The 15,893-nt window shown below is 36.1% G+C and overlaps 1 pseudogene; it reads right to left on the bottom strand.

The window, feature by feature from the left end:
- Window positions 1–6,435: 6,435 nt before the first annotated feature.
- LOC102924893 (zinc finger protein 431 pseudogene) overlaps window positions 6,436–15,893 on the bottom strand; it is a 93,464-nt pseudogene continuing 84,006 nt past the window's right edge.

Raw genomic sequence — 15,893 nt, forward strand, 5'->3', positions numbered from 1 at the left:
AACAGAGGTCATGAATTTAAAAGAGAGCAAGGAGAGGTTTGGGGGGAAGAAAGGGAAGGGAAATATAATTATATTATAATCTGAAAAATAAAAGAAATAATTGAAAAGGGAAAAAGTAAACTAGAAGAAATTGTGGAGTTCAGCTACTCCTCATAATGCTTAAAGAAATGAAATGTTTTTTAATAATAACATTTAAAATAGAAAGAAATAAAGGAAAGCAGGAACTAGTGAAAATATGATTCTTCCTAAGAAAACCATAGTATTTCAGAATTTTGGTGAGTAGTAAACAATTCAAAATGCTTTTTCCTCATACATATTAGTTGGACATTCTTAATGCCAAAATATCAAGTGTAAAACACTCCAAAATTCAATATTATTTGAACACATGATGCCACAGGCCAAACTTCTACAACATGAATTTTATTTCCAATAAAAAGAAGAGTAAGATAGTTATAAAATTACATTTTAAAATATTATTACTGTTAGGTATTCGTATAAAAATATGAAAAATACATGTGTTCTGGTGTTTTTTACCTGAAATTTTCTCACTGGGTAAAAAAAAAATGCCAAAATATTTTTTAAAATGTTCTGAAATCCTAAATGTTCTGTTGTGAATCATTTTGAACAGGTTAGGTGTACTTTCAGCAGTTAGCATCTTACCTAAAAAACAAATGTTTCTAAGAAGAAATGAAAAATAAAGGGGAATTAATTTGGATAGCACAGGCAGTAACATAACTAAAGCACCATATACACATGCATTATTGTACTGTTTTGTGCAATGGATACAATTGAAACACACAAAAGAGGTGTGCTTACAGAAAGGAAAAGAACAGAATACACAAAAGAGACAAATAAACTATTTAAAAAATTCCAAGAGACACTGGTAAGATGACTGAGAAACTGAGGATTTTCATATTACTGGGCTTTCTTTGAGGAGGCTGGATAAACTGTTCACCATGGTGTTATCCTACTCCAGCAATATCAATTTGACTCTCAAAACTTGAAACGAGGGAAGAAAAGGCCATTTCCTAAGCCTGAGCTATAACTTCATGCAATTCTTCCAGAATCCACTGCCTTGTAAAGTAGCGTAAGATGACAAGTTGTTTGTTATGCCACTTTTATGAGCTTTCAAATATCAAGCTACAGGTGAGTGGATCATTTGGATATTCTAGCCCGTCAGTCACAGACTCTAATTGCTGCCTGAGCTTAAACCAGGAATTCTTCCTTGAGTCAGTTAAACACATCTCTTGCCTCTGTGTCTTGTCTTCCTGTGCTGGCTGCTGGTTGGTATCTTCAAGCAAGCTGGTTCTATGATTTATTTAATTGTCTTAAAATGTAATACTTATTTGGAGACCATTAAGTGAAATACTGCAGGTATATCTCTACAAACACATTATTAATTTAGTCAGCCTAAAAATCAGACATAACTGTGATAAAATAAGCAGTAAACACTTCCCCTCTTGGTTAGTTAACTCATAGTACCCAAATGTTTCCAATCTTCATTTCACTTTCCTTTTAGCCATCCATTCATGAGTAGAAACTAGTACAGACTTTGAATAGTTGATCTTTAATTTTAATTATCAATATTCAGTTTTAATGAGTCTCTTCATCTTTGCTCATATTCAGCTCCATTATTATTTTATGCGGGCTTTCTGTATAACATTTAGTATATTTGTGATATGTCCCACACTTTGCAATATGTCAGATACATAAATGTGCAAAACCCATACATCATTTTTGTATGTGATTTTCATTATGACATGTAACATGAATTATATTTCTAGTAAGAATGATGGATTGAGGCTAATGTTCACATTCTGAAAGTTGTGGTTTTGTTAACTGGTGCATTTACTTGTATGACAAGGTGAAGTCAACGCAAACTTATAGAATAAGCCGAAAGGAAAGAAGACCAAATAAAGCTCTTACATTGGCAAACCTGCATCAAAGGGACTACACCTGTCCCCTAGCATTACTGTAAACATGGAGCTGAATTTGAGAAAGCATAAATATTCAGGAATTTCTGAGAATTAACAATGACTGTCCTGAAACATTCTGTAAACTCGATAAGTACCTTTTGCTTTATGTCCGGGAAACATTACCTCTAGTTTTCATTTCTGTGTTTCACAGTGCAAATATTCCTGACTCATAAAAGTCACAAAGGCATAGGACAACAATCTTTAGTCTCTGTGACAGATGATGTCTGGCAGGAATGATATTTATTTTGCTCTCCTCTCCTCTCCTCCCCTCTCCTCCCCTCCCCTCCCCTCCCTTCCTCTCCCCTTCCCTCCCCTCTCTCTCTCCCCCTCCCTGCATCAAGAGCATGTACTCAAAAGAGAAAATATACAGAGACAGAAAGTGAACTTGTTTTTTATTTTAACTCAGGTGGCAACTGTCATTTCCCTATATTATGTTTTATTAAGAGAGTGTTCATTAGATCAAATGTTTACAATATCTATACTTGTTTTTTTTTTATTAGATATTTTACGTTAACGCATTTGTTGCCTCTTTAGGAAAAGATAGGAATTCTACTCTATTTCAATGGGTTGGACTCAGGTGGAGATGTTAACTGTTGGCAACAGTCAACATCTATTATAAGGAATCTTAGTGCTTTAGAAATTGTATATAACATGACATAGGAAGCAAGAAACTTGTTGCTAATAAGTTTCCCATTTTCTGTGGATGGTAAGACAAAACTACAGGAAAGTAAGGAAGCCAAAACCATCCTTTTGGAATAATAACTTAAAGACAGAGATGCTGAAGACAAAGTGATGAAACTTCAAAATAATTTTAATCAACCAAACTCTAGTCCATGATTGTTTACCCTGTGTTCCTCCCCTACTGTAATTCTAACCTCTTAGGTGGATGGACTAAAGCAGCCAGGGGTGACAGAAAAGAGAAACTGGGGAAGGGACCTGGTATTGGTCTAATGTTAGGGTTTGGAAGAATATTTCACTACAATTTGAAAACACTGAAGATGTTCATGAGCAGCTAAGCATATGAACTACAGAGTTAAAAAAAATCACAAACTATACATGATCAAAGGGACATCTTCAACACTTCTGAGGGTAAGGGAAGCTGTACAGGTAGAGAGCAGCACTTTGTAACATTTGATTGATGAAGACATTAGCAGCAAAAAGGGAAAATGTAGATTCTCATGAGGAAAAGAGTCACAAATCCTTTCTTCACTAGCCAAGTAAATTTAAAAGTCTGCCAAAACAATCGACCAAAAAAAGAATGCTAAATCCAATTATCTAAAAAAAAATTAGGGAAAATATGACAATCACAAATCAGTAGATTCTCTCTTGTGTTCATGGGAGGACGCATTTGGTTGTTTGGCTGACTCACAAGTCTGAAAGTAGGTATGCAGTGATGGGAATGAGGACCAGGGGTGTGGGTAGGGACTTCATGTGTTGGGGCGAAGCACAGAGGAAACGGTACAGCAGCTCTGGCAGTGAGAGCCCGTGGTCTAGCAGATGTAAAGGTACAGCTGAGCTTAACTTAGGTCTTCCATAACACACATTCATCCTGGGGGTCAGGAAGAAAGGCACTCAGCTAAAATAACAAGTATATAAAACTTTAGAAAGGCATTCTGACTCCATAAGACTGAAGAAAACTGTTACTGTTTTATTTTTTTTTAATACTGTAATATTCTTACATCTTTTTCTTTACAAGAGTATGGATTTTTAATGGGGGAAGTACTTTCTGTGTACTAGGGTTTAATTAGCAAATTATTATAAATAATGTGAACCAGGTGTTTCACAGTTAGAGGAAAATGCTATGAGTTAGGAAGTATGGATAGTTTAATAGAACTCTTGTAGATTGAAACAGGAGGTATCAGCTCATGAAATGGATGGATGGATAAAGAGATGCAAGGTAGTGTACACGTTTGTACATATGCAGACAAGGAATTAAATGTAGATCTGTGTGCATGCACCAGTGAGTCTGCACATCCACTTCCTTTCTATGAGAATGTGGCTAGGAAGCATGAAACCCTGTATAATGAGCATACCTCCTTGTGCTTAAATTGACGGTTTCCAAAGTCCATTTTCCAATAATGGAAAACAAAACAGACTTGTCTGCAATAATCGTTTATTTCTGTACCAAGACTTCACCCCCACATCCCCCAACTCACACCCCCCTCAAGAACACACAAGCACACATACATGCAAATGCATGCTCACAGACGCATGCACAAACATATAATCACATGTGTGTGTGTGTGCGCGCACACACACACACACACACACACTTCCGAAATACCTTATGGTGCCAGAAAATAAAGTGTTGAGAAATGATAAAAGTTGGTGAATATCAAAAGGAACTATTAAATGTCAAAGCTGAAAAGATTTGAGTAACAAAATTCAGTAATGATAGTATTTATGATGTAATTACAATGTAGGGAGAGATGTGTGCCAGACAAGACCTTTACCAAGTGACAAATGTTAATGTGACTAGAACAGAGCCACTTCAATACCACGGGCTTGCTGACAGGTTGAATGGAAAAGGGCAGACCATTTCTGGGCTATTTTTGCCAACATACATAACCTCAGTCTCATTGAAGGAAAAACAAGCACAAATAAAACAACTGAGTAGTCATCTTTAAAATGATCAAGGTCATGAAAGACAAGGAAGCCTGCCAAGCAGGAGGAGACTAAAAACATAGAAATGATAGCTAAATAGTGGTCATTGTGGCTTACTACATATTAAAAGACTAAGTAAAGGCATTAGTAGAAGATTGATAAGTTCTGCAAAGTGTCTGTAGGTCAGTCAATATTAGTACATCATTATTAGTTTCCTGGCTTTGAGGACTGTACTGTGACTACATGCTGCTAGCTTTAAGGGAAGCTGAGTGGCCATCTCAAAGCAATTCTGTGTGTTACATTGGAAACATTAAAGATAAAAGCATTTCAAAATGAAAAGTATAAAAATAAAGAAAAGAAAAGAAAAATCCTGGTGTTTCTGTGTTTTCCACTCAGTAATACTGTTTGCATAATAGCCCTTCAAACTGTAAATATTTCCATATACAAAGGACGGGCTTCACTATTGCTAAATAAGTGTAATTATTAGGCAAGTCACAAATATAGAAAAACTTTTGCGTAGGCAGCTATATGTGTTATTTATATCTGTTATAAGCACATGAAATATGAAATAATATTTCATAAAAAATACAACATAATTCTACTCCAAGCTAAGATAAAGTCAATATAGAATGCAAAAGAAAAAACACAGTGTTGGATCTGAAAATGAGCCCTTGAGATATGATAAATCTAAATATCCTTTAGAATTATAGAAAGAACATTGAGTGTCTCTTGCAGAGAAGCAGTATAATAATTCTATGTCTAGGACATGGCCTCTTGGGTAATATATTTTTCAAAAACAGCCTATGATATAGCTTTGTCATCTTTCTTCATGATACTCAAAAGTTGCCTCATAAAGAGAGTGAACGTGGGTTAAATTTAAGCAATATAAAATGTTGTCAATTTCCAGTTGGAGCCATAGGAGAGAAAAGCATGTATTTTAAATTATAATTAATGTATGCATAATGTATGCTCTATGTTACTTTTATGGGGATACACAGATAATGCAATCCTTTAACTTTTCATTAATAAGCATCTTTGTAAAACTCAGGGGTTTTTTTTGGCCAACTTTTACTCCATGTTTTCAAAAGAGTCATTTTCACCTTGCCTGTTGATAACAAAATGGTTAGCTTTTGATCAGTAGGAAATTGTGCTGGATAATTTTATGTCAACTTGACACAAGCTAAAGCCATTCTAGAGGAGAGAATCTCAATTGAGAAAATGCCTCCATAAGATCTCGCTGTAGGCAAGCCTGTAGGACATTTTAAATAGTGGTTGATATGAGAGGGCCAAGCCTACTGTGACAGTGCTGTCCTTGGGCTGGTGGTCATGGGTTTTATAACAAAACAGGCTGAGCAAGCCGTGAGGAGCAAGCCTGTAAGCAGCACCCCTCCATGGCCTCTGCCTCAGCTCCTGCTTCCAGAATCCTGCCTGGTTTGAATTCCTGTAACTTCCTTTGATGATGAACTGTTATGTGGAGGTATAAGCCCAATAAACCCTTTCATCCCCAAGTTACTTTGGTAATATTATTCCATCACAGCAATAGAAACCCTAGCTAAGACTGAATTCTTTTACCTATTATCTGAATCTTTCAGTAAGTTTTCACTATTAACCACTGGGCATTTCAAGTTTTTATATTATTTCCTGTGACACATTTTATTGAGTCACTAAATGTAACATGATACACAATTTCAGGAAAATCTATGGTCTCTTCTTTTTTCCTGTCCTTCTCCTTTCATTTATTATTTTTATTATTTTCATTATTTTTTTTCATGTCTATGTTTTGTGATACTTAAGCTACTGAGGATGACTCTAAACATCGTTGTTGTTGATTAAAATGAAAAGTAGCTATCACCACTTAATGAGACCAGTCACCCTAAATTTCTGAAGCAATGGATAAAGTGTTATAATTTCCTATTATTAAAAAAAAATCCCCCAAAGAAAACCAACAAAATCCAAATCTCCTATAAGGGTAAAGCAGCATTGGAATGTGAGGGCCTGACAATCTCAATGGGGTCTCTTACACATACTTCACTCATAACTCTTATCAGTGTTTATGTAGGAGGAATGGCTATAAGATCTCAGAGGTGTGGGATGCATATAATAGATGTTTGATCAGTATTATCAATCATGAGTATCCTCAGAGGTAGTGGAGGTCGCAGTATTAGCTGTGTGTTTAATAATCTTACAAATGCTACTAAATTCTTTTGAGCCAGTTGCACAGAAATAACAGCAATGCAGAATTTGCCCATTTATTTCTTAATATGGTTGTGTTGTGATGGTTTGCCCCCCATCCCTCTCTCAGTGACTAGCAGAATAACTTCTCTTCTGACCTAGACTGACTGTCTACTGAGCTATCTTTGTTTTTGTTTGCTATTTTAAGTGCCTTACTGTACAGCAATGAGGCTGTACAATGGCATTTTATAGTCATCTTCTAGAATGATAAATATTTAGGAATCCTGTAGACTATTCTTTGTAAAAAAAAAATTCAACCTTTGTGAATAATAACAATAAAAATGGACTGAGTCTACCATGTTGATCTCAGTCCTTGGTGGAGGCTTTGCCCTGGAAGAGGTGGGAATAGGCGGTGGGCTGGGGGAAAGGGGAAGGGAGCAGGAGGGGGAAGAACAAGGTAATCTGTGGCTGATATGTAGAACTGAATGGTATTGTAAAATAACATAAAAGGAAAAAAATATAATTCTTCTATCATGTCATCAAAATTTGCAAGCCATTTTAAATTTTACAGTTCTTAAATTTTAACTTTTATAATTTAACCTGTGACAAGTTAAAAATGATAATCTAAAAATAAAGTAAATCCCATAAAATAAAAATTGAAAAAGCTGTGTTTTTAAAAGGAGGGCCTTGGGTCTTTGAAAATGTTTCTTCATTAGCTTAAGAAGATCTAGGCTTCCCTGCAGATCGACTTTTTCATAAGTGTGTACAATTTATCACCACTGATGTCCACATTAATCTTTTATTTTCTGTCTGAAATAATGCCTCCTGCTTAAACCCAGACATTTAGAAAACAATGAGACGATGCCCCATCAAGTTGATGTATGTGTTCCAGATGTACCCGTGACACTTTAAAGTCCTTGTCACTTTACCTGCCTTAATATTGTGCAATAAGAGCACTTCTACTTTTTTTCTAGAAGGAGGGAAGAAGAATATATATTCTTGGTTATTTTCCTTTGCCAGCAATGTTTATCATACAATCTGAAGAATAAACATCAAACCAAAATTCAATGCCGAGAAGAAAAAAAATTAAATTAAAATGGCCCATTAACAAAAGCATAACACTTCTCATTAACAAAAACAAATGGAGAAATGGAGATGGAAGGAATGGCGCAATGGTGGGAAAGAAAGATGCCCCTTTTGAGAATGTCCTTCTGAGAGAATAAGTATAAAGAGAACTACATGAGGAAAACTACTCATTTTGCCTTGGATACTGTGTTAGCACCTTAAATCTTTTCAATGTGCTACATTTGCATTTTGATAGGAAAAAAACCTGTTTATAGTAATATTGTAAACTTAAAAAGCACAGACTTTTCACACTTACAGATGCCAAATTGTTAAAGTGATGTGTAGACGGAAGTTTACCTGTATCTTGCCCAATCCTGCAGTTGCTCGGTCCCACGTAAACACACAGAGGCTTTCTTTAATTACAAATTCTATGGCCTATGGCTCAGGATTCTTATTACATAGCTTTTATAACTTAACTCACCCCATTTCTGTTGATCTATGCATTGACACGTAGCTTTGTGGCTTACCAGTACTTTCACATTGTGCTTCTCCTGGCGGCTCACAGCATCTGCCCCACTCTCCTTTCTTCTCCTCTCTCTCCAGTTCAAATGTACCACCTAAACTTTTTCTGCCCCACCATTGGCCAAACAGCTTTATTATCGACCAGTCAGAGCAACACACATTCACAGTGTACAGAAAGACATCCCACAGAAAATACATATTGATAAGGTATTACTCATGTATCTCTTATTTCCTGTGATTGAAAAGAAGTATGAAATCTAAAAGGGTTACTTTATAATTTAAATTCATAGACTTTTTGTCTATGTGAGTTTGCATGTAAAAACAGAATAAAGAGGAACATCATAATGCTTGAACAGATAATTGGCATTTGCCAGACATTTATTTTTCCCGAATAAATAACCTTGTGTAACTGAATGTAAGTATATTGGCTAAAGATCTTGCCAAATCCTTTATAGTCAGATGTCCTTCAGTATGCGATTTTTTTTCATATACTCAAAGATTAATGTGACATGTATAGGGTTTAACATCCCAATTACACACTAAAAGTTTTGCTCTTGTATAAAGACTACCATGACTTGCAAACTTTTGCTACAATAATTACATTTGTAGGGTTTCTCTGCAGTATGATTTTTTTTATGTTTTTGAAGACTACTGATACATATAATGACTTTAACACACTGATTATATTCATAAGGTTTTGCTCCAGTATGAGTTCTTTTGTGAATTTGGAGACTCCTTTGATATACAATAGCTTTACCACACTGATTACATTCATAGGGGTTCTTTCCAGTATGTGTTCTTTTACGTATTTGGAGAATACTTTGTTGTGAAAAGACTTTATCACATAGATTACATTTGTATGATTTCTCTCCAGTATGTGTTATTTTATGTGTTTGAAGATTATTCTGATGGGCAAAGGCTTTACCACATTGATTATATTTGTAAGGTTTCTCTCTAGTATGTATCTTTAATGACTTTGGAGATGACTATAATATGCAAAGGCTGTATTACATTGATTACATTCATAGGGTTTCTCTCCAGTATGTGTTCTTTTACATATTTGAAGATGACTATGATAATCAAAGGTGTTAACACATTGATTATCTTCAAAGATTTTCTCTCCAGTTTGATTTCTTGCATGTCTTCCATGTCTTCTAGAACTTTAACAATGTTCTTCAGTATTATGGTCTTCCCAACTATAGCCTATAGCAGTGAGGCTATCATAGGTCTCCAGCATCACATCTTTGCAGAGATACTTCTGGGAAGAATCCAACAAAATCCACTCTTCCAGAATGAAGTCAACATGCACATCATCATAGGTCACTGCTTTAGGTTTCTACTGAAGTTCCTGCAAAGAGTTAGGCATTCACTCCAGTTTTGTAGTCATCTTCCAGAAATCTGCAGTGCCTTGTTTAAACATGTCCAGGCTTCCCAGCTCGCCCATGCTCTCCACTCAGCTCCACGTAGCAGTGCCTGCACCACACAAAAAAACAATGGCACCAACTCCTCTTCAAAGCCAAGGCCAGCTATCCACTATAGTGATGCACAAATGTGCACACACTATGAAGACTTTTCTTAATATAATTTCAGGAAAACACCAGAATTGTGAGTTTTTAATAGATACTTTAGAAGCTTTATGAATGTGATTTAAGGCCAGATATGGTAGTTCATCCCCATAACCCCAGCATATGGGAGGCTGAGACAGAAGAATTGCTATGAGTTTGAGACGATCCTTGTTCATGTACTGAGTTCTAGAATAGCTTAGTTAAAGAATAGGACTCTGTTTAAAAAAATAGCCTTTAAACATTGTTCTTCAAGTAAGTTTTTGTAGAAATATAGACAGAATGGAAATGAGGTGACTTTATAAAAGCCTTCAACAATTTGAAAAGGGAAAGAATTGGGTATTTCACCTAAACATAAATATGAACAGAAAATGAGAATAACTGATAATAGCTCACAACTAGCAAACATGCTCCTCCAGAGACTCATATTATAGACCTTAAAACTATGTAAAAAAATCATACATCTATTGTCACTGGCTTGGAGAAAATGATTTTCTGTTGAGCACTGATGGTAGGACAATACATCTTCACAAACTGGATTAAGTAGGTTTGCTAGATGTGTGACACCCTAGCTCAGCATGCAAGAAATTTTATTTTTTTAATTCCATAGTCTTTTCCTTTTCTACTTGTTAAATCGAGTGTCAATAACTCTTCTATTATTAATTAAAGAAAAACACTAACAAAGTGTAAACACTGCAGCCTTCCTCATTGACATACTTCTTTCTTTAGAGAATTAATTTACCTTAGTCTTTTGTGTCCTCTAAAGGGTTAGTTGGGAAGGCAAGCTCCAACAACCTCTTAGAGCAGATTTATCTCTAATTCTGCTAGTCATGGTCTGTCTGACCACTCCAATGATGTTTCCCTTCAGAGATCTCTGAACCTCTATTCTTCAATCAGTACACTTAGTTTCTAATAATGATTCCCATATTGGAGCTATCTGGATGCAATTTCATTCTACATGTGTCCCATGCTGTATTTGATACCTAGCTATCCCACTCTGTAAGAATTAACAGCTGTGGCTACAGATGAAATGGGCTTTGTTATTTGACATGTTATGTCAGAAAAGATTTTGGAATTACTGATCCATAGATTTACAAAGTTCTGTATATAGTGTTTATGGCTTTACAAAATTCTGGGATGACCAACAAAGAAGAGCTTCAGACGCTCCAAATGTAAACACATTAATTTAATTATTGAAATAACTGCTGTCTGAAGGCTGATTTCATCATAGGTGTTTCAAATGAAAGAAAATCCGTCATTTAACAAAAGGGTCATACTGAAGGTAAGAGAGTATTTTGACTTGATAGACACCTCACAGGTTGGTAGACTTGGTAGATATCTCACAGGTTGGTAGACTTGATAGACATCTCACAGGTTGGTAGACTTGGTAGATATCTCACAGGTTGATAGACTTGATAGCTACTTCACAGGTTGGTAGACTTGGTAGATATCTCACAGGTTGGTAGCCTTGGTAGACATCTCACAGGTTGGTAGACTTGGTAGATATCTCACAGGTTGGTAGCTGAGTGGGATGTGCTTTGGTTCCTGTGCTTCTTTGAACTTCCTATAGGAAGTTCGAGGAGCCTCTTTTTGTCTGAAGAGAGGACTCAGACACAAAAGCTTTAAAGAAAGAGGAGGGCCCTTCATGAACAAAGTGGCTTCTGTAGTGGAGTCCTTAATTCCCTCTTCTCTCACCACAGAGATTTTGCTATTCTCTGAACTCCAGGCCAGCTTTTCCCATTATCTTTCTCCTTGATGCCATTGAACTTCCGAGCCACAAGCAATGTGACACAGTGTCACTGTGACCTAGGTATTCTTTCTTCAGGATGCTTTGTAAAAAACAAAAAAAAATGTTTGGTGCAGTTCCCTCCGACTCTCCCCTGTCCCCTGGGAACATGTCTTTAGATCTAAAGTTTAAGTCCCACAAGAAAGACATATTGACAATGCTGCTCTTGTGCTTATGAGATGTGTGGAGGATGGTGTAGAGAAGAGAGATTAGGCCAGGTGGTGTTCAAAAATACAAACCAGTTCTAGGATTCCATTCAGCCCCAAATACTGTTGTCTGTGGAGAACAAAACATTTGAACTGGACTCCTGTAAGCCAGGATTTCCTCATGTAACTGCATCAACATAGAGAGATGGGTACCATGTCATTGTTTTGTTTTCTATTTTGAAACAGAGTCTTGTATTAGAGGCTGGCCTTGAACTCCCAATCTTCTTACTTCCACTTCACTAGTCTGGGATGATGAGGCATGTTTTCAGTAGATATTTTAATGGACCTTCCTCAGGAAGCTACAGTGAGTTTAGAACTAATGTGAATGTGAACTTAGACACCACAGGTGTTTTGCCTTTCCTACAGTCACACCTCTGGCCATACATAGTGAATATTGTCTCCACTGCAGACGCTGTGGAAAGCACATGTTCACAATTTGCTATTTACTGTTCTCACAACTATAATCTACATATGAAGAAACTGAAATCACATGTTAATCAGATCAGCTCAACCCGTGCTTCATCATGCATGACAATAAAAAAGAAAAAAGCAAACACAGAAAAATACTATATGACAAAAAACTACATAAATATGCAAGGGGACAGTTAGAAATTCAGGAGACATTTCTTGAAAATCGATTTGCATCTGTTTTAAAGAATGGTATAAATCTGAAAGTATCTGTGCTTCCTTGGGATGTTATTCTGTAGTGAGAATGAATGATTTGTTTTTTGCAATTTATGTTTGGCCTCCTGGTCTTTGGAAATTCATTATTATACTACAAAACTTGTTGTTGTTTAAAGTAATTGTACCCTCTACATGAAACAAAATGATTTCTAAAATAGCCAAGGGCTACATAACATTTCACAAATAGCAATACTTCCCATACACAGCAAGTTAATGGCTTTAGTGAAAATAAAATAATAGCTATTTTAGCCATTGATATGTGGGATTATCAAGAAAATCACTGGATCTGAAACTCCCAATTTAGGATTTAACCTTTACTTTACTATTGAGAAAGGAAATAAATGTACATTTGCTGAGAGTTTTCTCAGGCAGGCATTGTACTTCATAATTTTCATGAAATATTTGAACACAAAGCTGAGAAAAACCTTTTATGAACTATCAGGCTATCGATCTCACCAGAGGAAGGCATGGTTTTACAGCTGAGTGTGACAAATTGAGGATTAGATGTCTGCCATTTTGACTCTATAATTTCATACTATGATCCATTTGGAAAATTCTGCACATACACAATCTGACTTTTGTTCAGATTATTTCATCTTCAAACTTCTACTAGAAGTAACCATTTGGAGAAATCGAGCAACCACAGAAGAAAAGGTGTAAAAAGTTTCTCCTGAGTTTTGTTTAAAATATTACATGAAAAAATACATACATGGTTGTCAATTTTGATTATAACTTTTACGTTCAGTAGTTGATCATCCCATGTTTGATGTCTTGGTGGGTACAATATCAGGGTACATTTTAAAAATACAATTATATAACAAATCTTTAGAACTGGCAATTCATCTCTTCAGTATAGGGAAAAATTAAGAATACATTTGTAATCTGGATGGCAATTTTGGCTTCCATTCTGAATTTTACTCCCTCTGACATATTTGTGTTCCATTGGTTTTGTCCGGCCTACTCATTCAGAAAGCTAAAAAGATTGTCTTTTGTCTGGCTTCTCATATCTAAACACTTCTTTCTTAGATATCCAAATCTTAGTCAGTTACCTTATCAGATGACTTTAGGAATGAAACAATATGGGAACATTGAGAGTGGAAAGAGCACACCCAGCAGAGTTCTAGTATTAACATTTTATGCTCTTAAAACTGGGGAGTGAGTTACATGTAACTATTTTCACTACGAGTAATGTGTCTGTTTCCATAAGGTTATAAGAAAAGATAATGCATTTTTTGGTTATTCTCTATATCTCTTCACCTCCTTTATTTACTGGCTTCTGCCCCATGTACTACTTGTCTCACCTCCTCTCCTCTAATGGGGAGACCCTTCTTTAGCCCACGAAGTTCTGTATGTAGACTGTTGGAAGGCCTTGCTGGCTGGTCAGAGGTTATAGTCTATCATGGCCTGGCAACTTTTTTCAAAAGCTCAATGACATGGAGACTCCCTCCCTCCCCAGAGAAACTTTCTGCTCTCTACCTGCCCTTAGCTGGAGAATGTCCCTGGGCCCTGCAGACTGACCTTAGCTGGAAGCTGTCTCTAAGACACATGCCCAATTTATCTTTAGCTTCACCCTTGGCACAGATTCCTGCTGGAAGATTTGTGCTAGGAGCTCTGCTATAGGACCCTACTACCACATATGAAGTCTTGTGATAGAAGCATGCCACTAGATACAAATTAGGGTTTATCCCCAGACTCCTCAATCCTATATATTTCTTATAATCTGGAATAAAGTTGAGCTGATTCCCCAAAGTCTGTCTCCAGGAGGGCTGTCTCAGTCATGTTCATGGGCCATCCAAGGATCTCTGTTGGTGCTTCTCCCCTTTGACTTAATGGACTGCAAAGACAAATGAGACCCCTACAGTATACTTTCTCAATCACCCATTTCTCTACTGTTCTTCAGTTAGCATGCTTGATCCATTTAAGCCCTGAACACGGTACACATATATAAAGAACGGATTGTCATACATTTGATTACAGTCTAATTAGTGAAATGAGATGGAATGACATTGCTGTGAACATGAGGTACTGTTTATTCAAGAAAATATGAGGCCCAAATTGGATGTAGAATCAAAATGAACTCACAAGTTTCTTTAAATTAAGAACATTGGTCCTAACACAAAATAATGGGCAGTGGCTATTTCCAGATCTACATCAGCTCCATGGCTGATGAGGCTGTACTTTGATGCTTCCTTTGGTATTGTTTTTTGTTTACAGGGTTTTTTATTGTTGTCAGAAATTAGTTCATGTTAGCTCTCTAGTCTACACTGAGGTCTAAATTACTTTCCATGTAGACTTAGGCTTCACATTTGATCTGTACCATGTGGTTGTCAAAATGGAAACTATACCTCTCTAATATTCTTTTGAGATTTCCTTGTTCAAGGTTGACTCCAAAGGTCATTTATAGTCCATATACCTGCTTCCTTATATATTTTCCTTTCATTTGTGTCAAACTATTATGCATGATTAAAGAAATTATTATTGAATACAAAATTTTAGCATTTTAGTTAGTGTAGCCTTTTAAAATTCCAAAATCACTCACCTTACTGTATGTAGAAGCAAGAGGAAAATTGTGTATTAGACCCTAAGGTATAATTATTGTGAGCAAAACTATATTGTAGGACAATCTACAAAGGCTGTTCTCCCTTTAAACTTAGGTGTTCTTAATGAACTAAGAGGTAGAAGCTAGAACACTTACATTTTAATCATGACTTCAAAAGTCCGTAACATTTGATCTATGGAATCCCTTTATCTTCGAGCCTCAGTTTTCCTACTTATAACATTTATAACATTTTGTGCCTTGTAAAATAATTGTAAAGATATGTTTTATGATAAATACAAATAACATGAGAACTACTATTAAACATGGGGACAGGTATTGTATTTTGTTATCTCAATAGGAGTGTGGTCCCCTTCCCCTCCTGTAGCTAGAAACAGAGGCTTCCAAAAGCAAAAATTCATTTTTAAGCTTCAGTCACAACAAATAGGCTGTAGCTTTTCTTAAAAGAAAACACAAATTAAAAATGAAGAAACTCAACAGCTAACATTTGCTGAATGTCTCTTTGTGTCAAAATTCTAATTTTTTTTTTTTTTATATAGGTCATGGTCTACCCAAAAGCGGTAGACTATCTAACAAAAAACGCCAAAGTCAAAGCCAGGAAAGCCTCTCTTTTGTTGGTCAAGGGAATCCCAGAGACTTTTCAAAGAATTTCCGTTCTACTGGTTGACTCCCAGAACTTGAGGGTAAGATTCTGTTGCTGAGGGCACCACATACTTCAGATAGATAACTGAGAGGAATCAATTAGAACTGACCTGGAAG

This window comes from Peromyscus maniculatus, chromosome 12 (genome assembly GCF_049852395.1).
Source record: "Peromyscus maniculatus bairdii isolate BWxNUB_F1_BW_parent chromosome 12, HU_Pman_BW_mat_3.1, whole genome shotgun sequence".
Classification (NCBI taxonomy): Eukaryota; Metazoa; Chordata; class Mammalia; order Rodentia; family Cricetidae; genus Peromyscus; species Peromyscus maniculatus.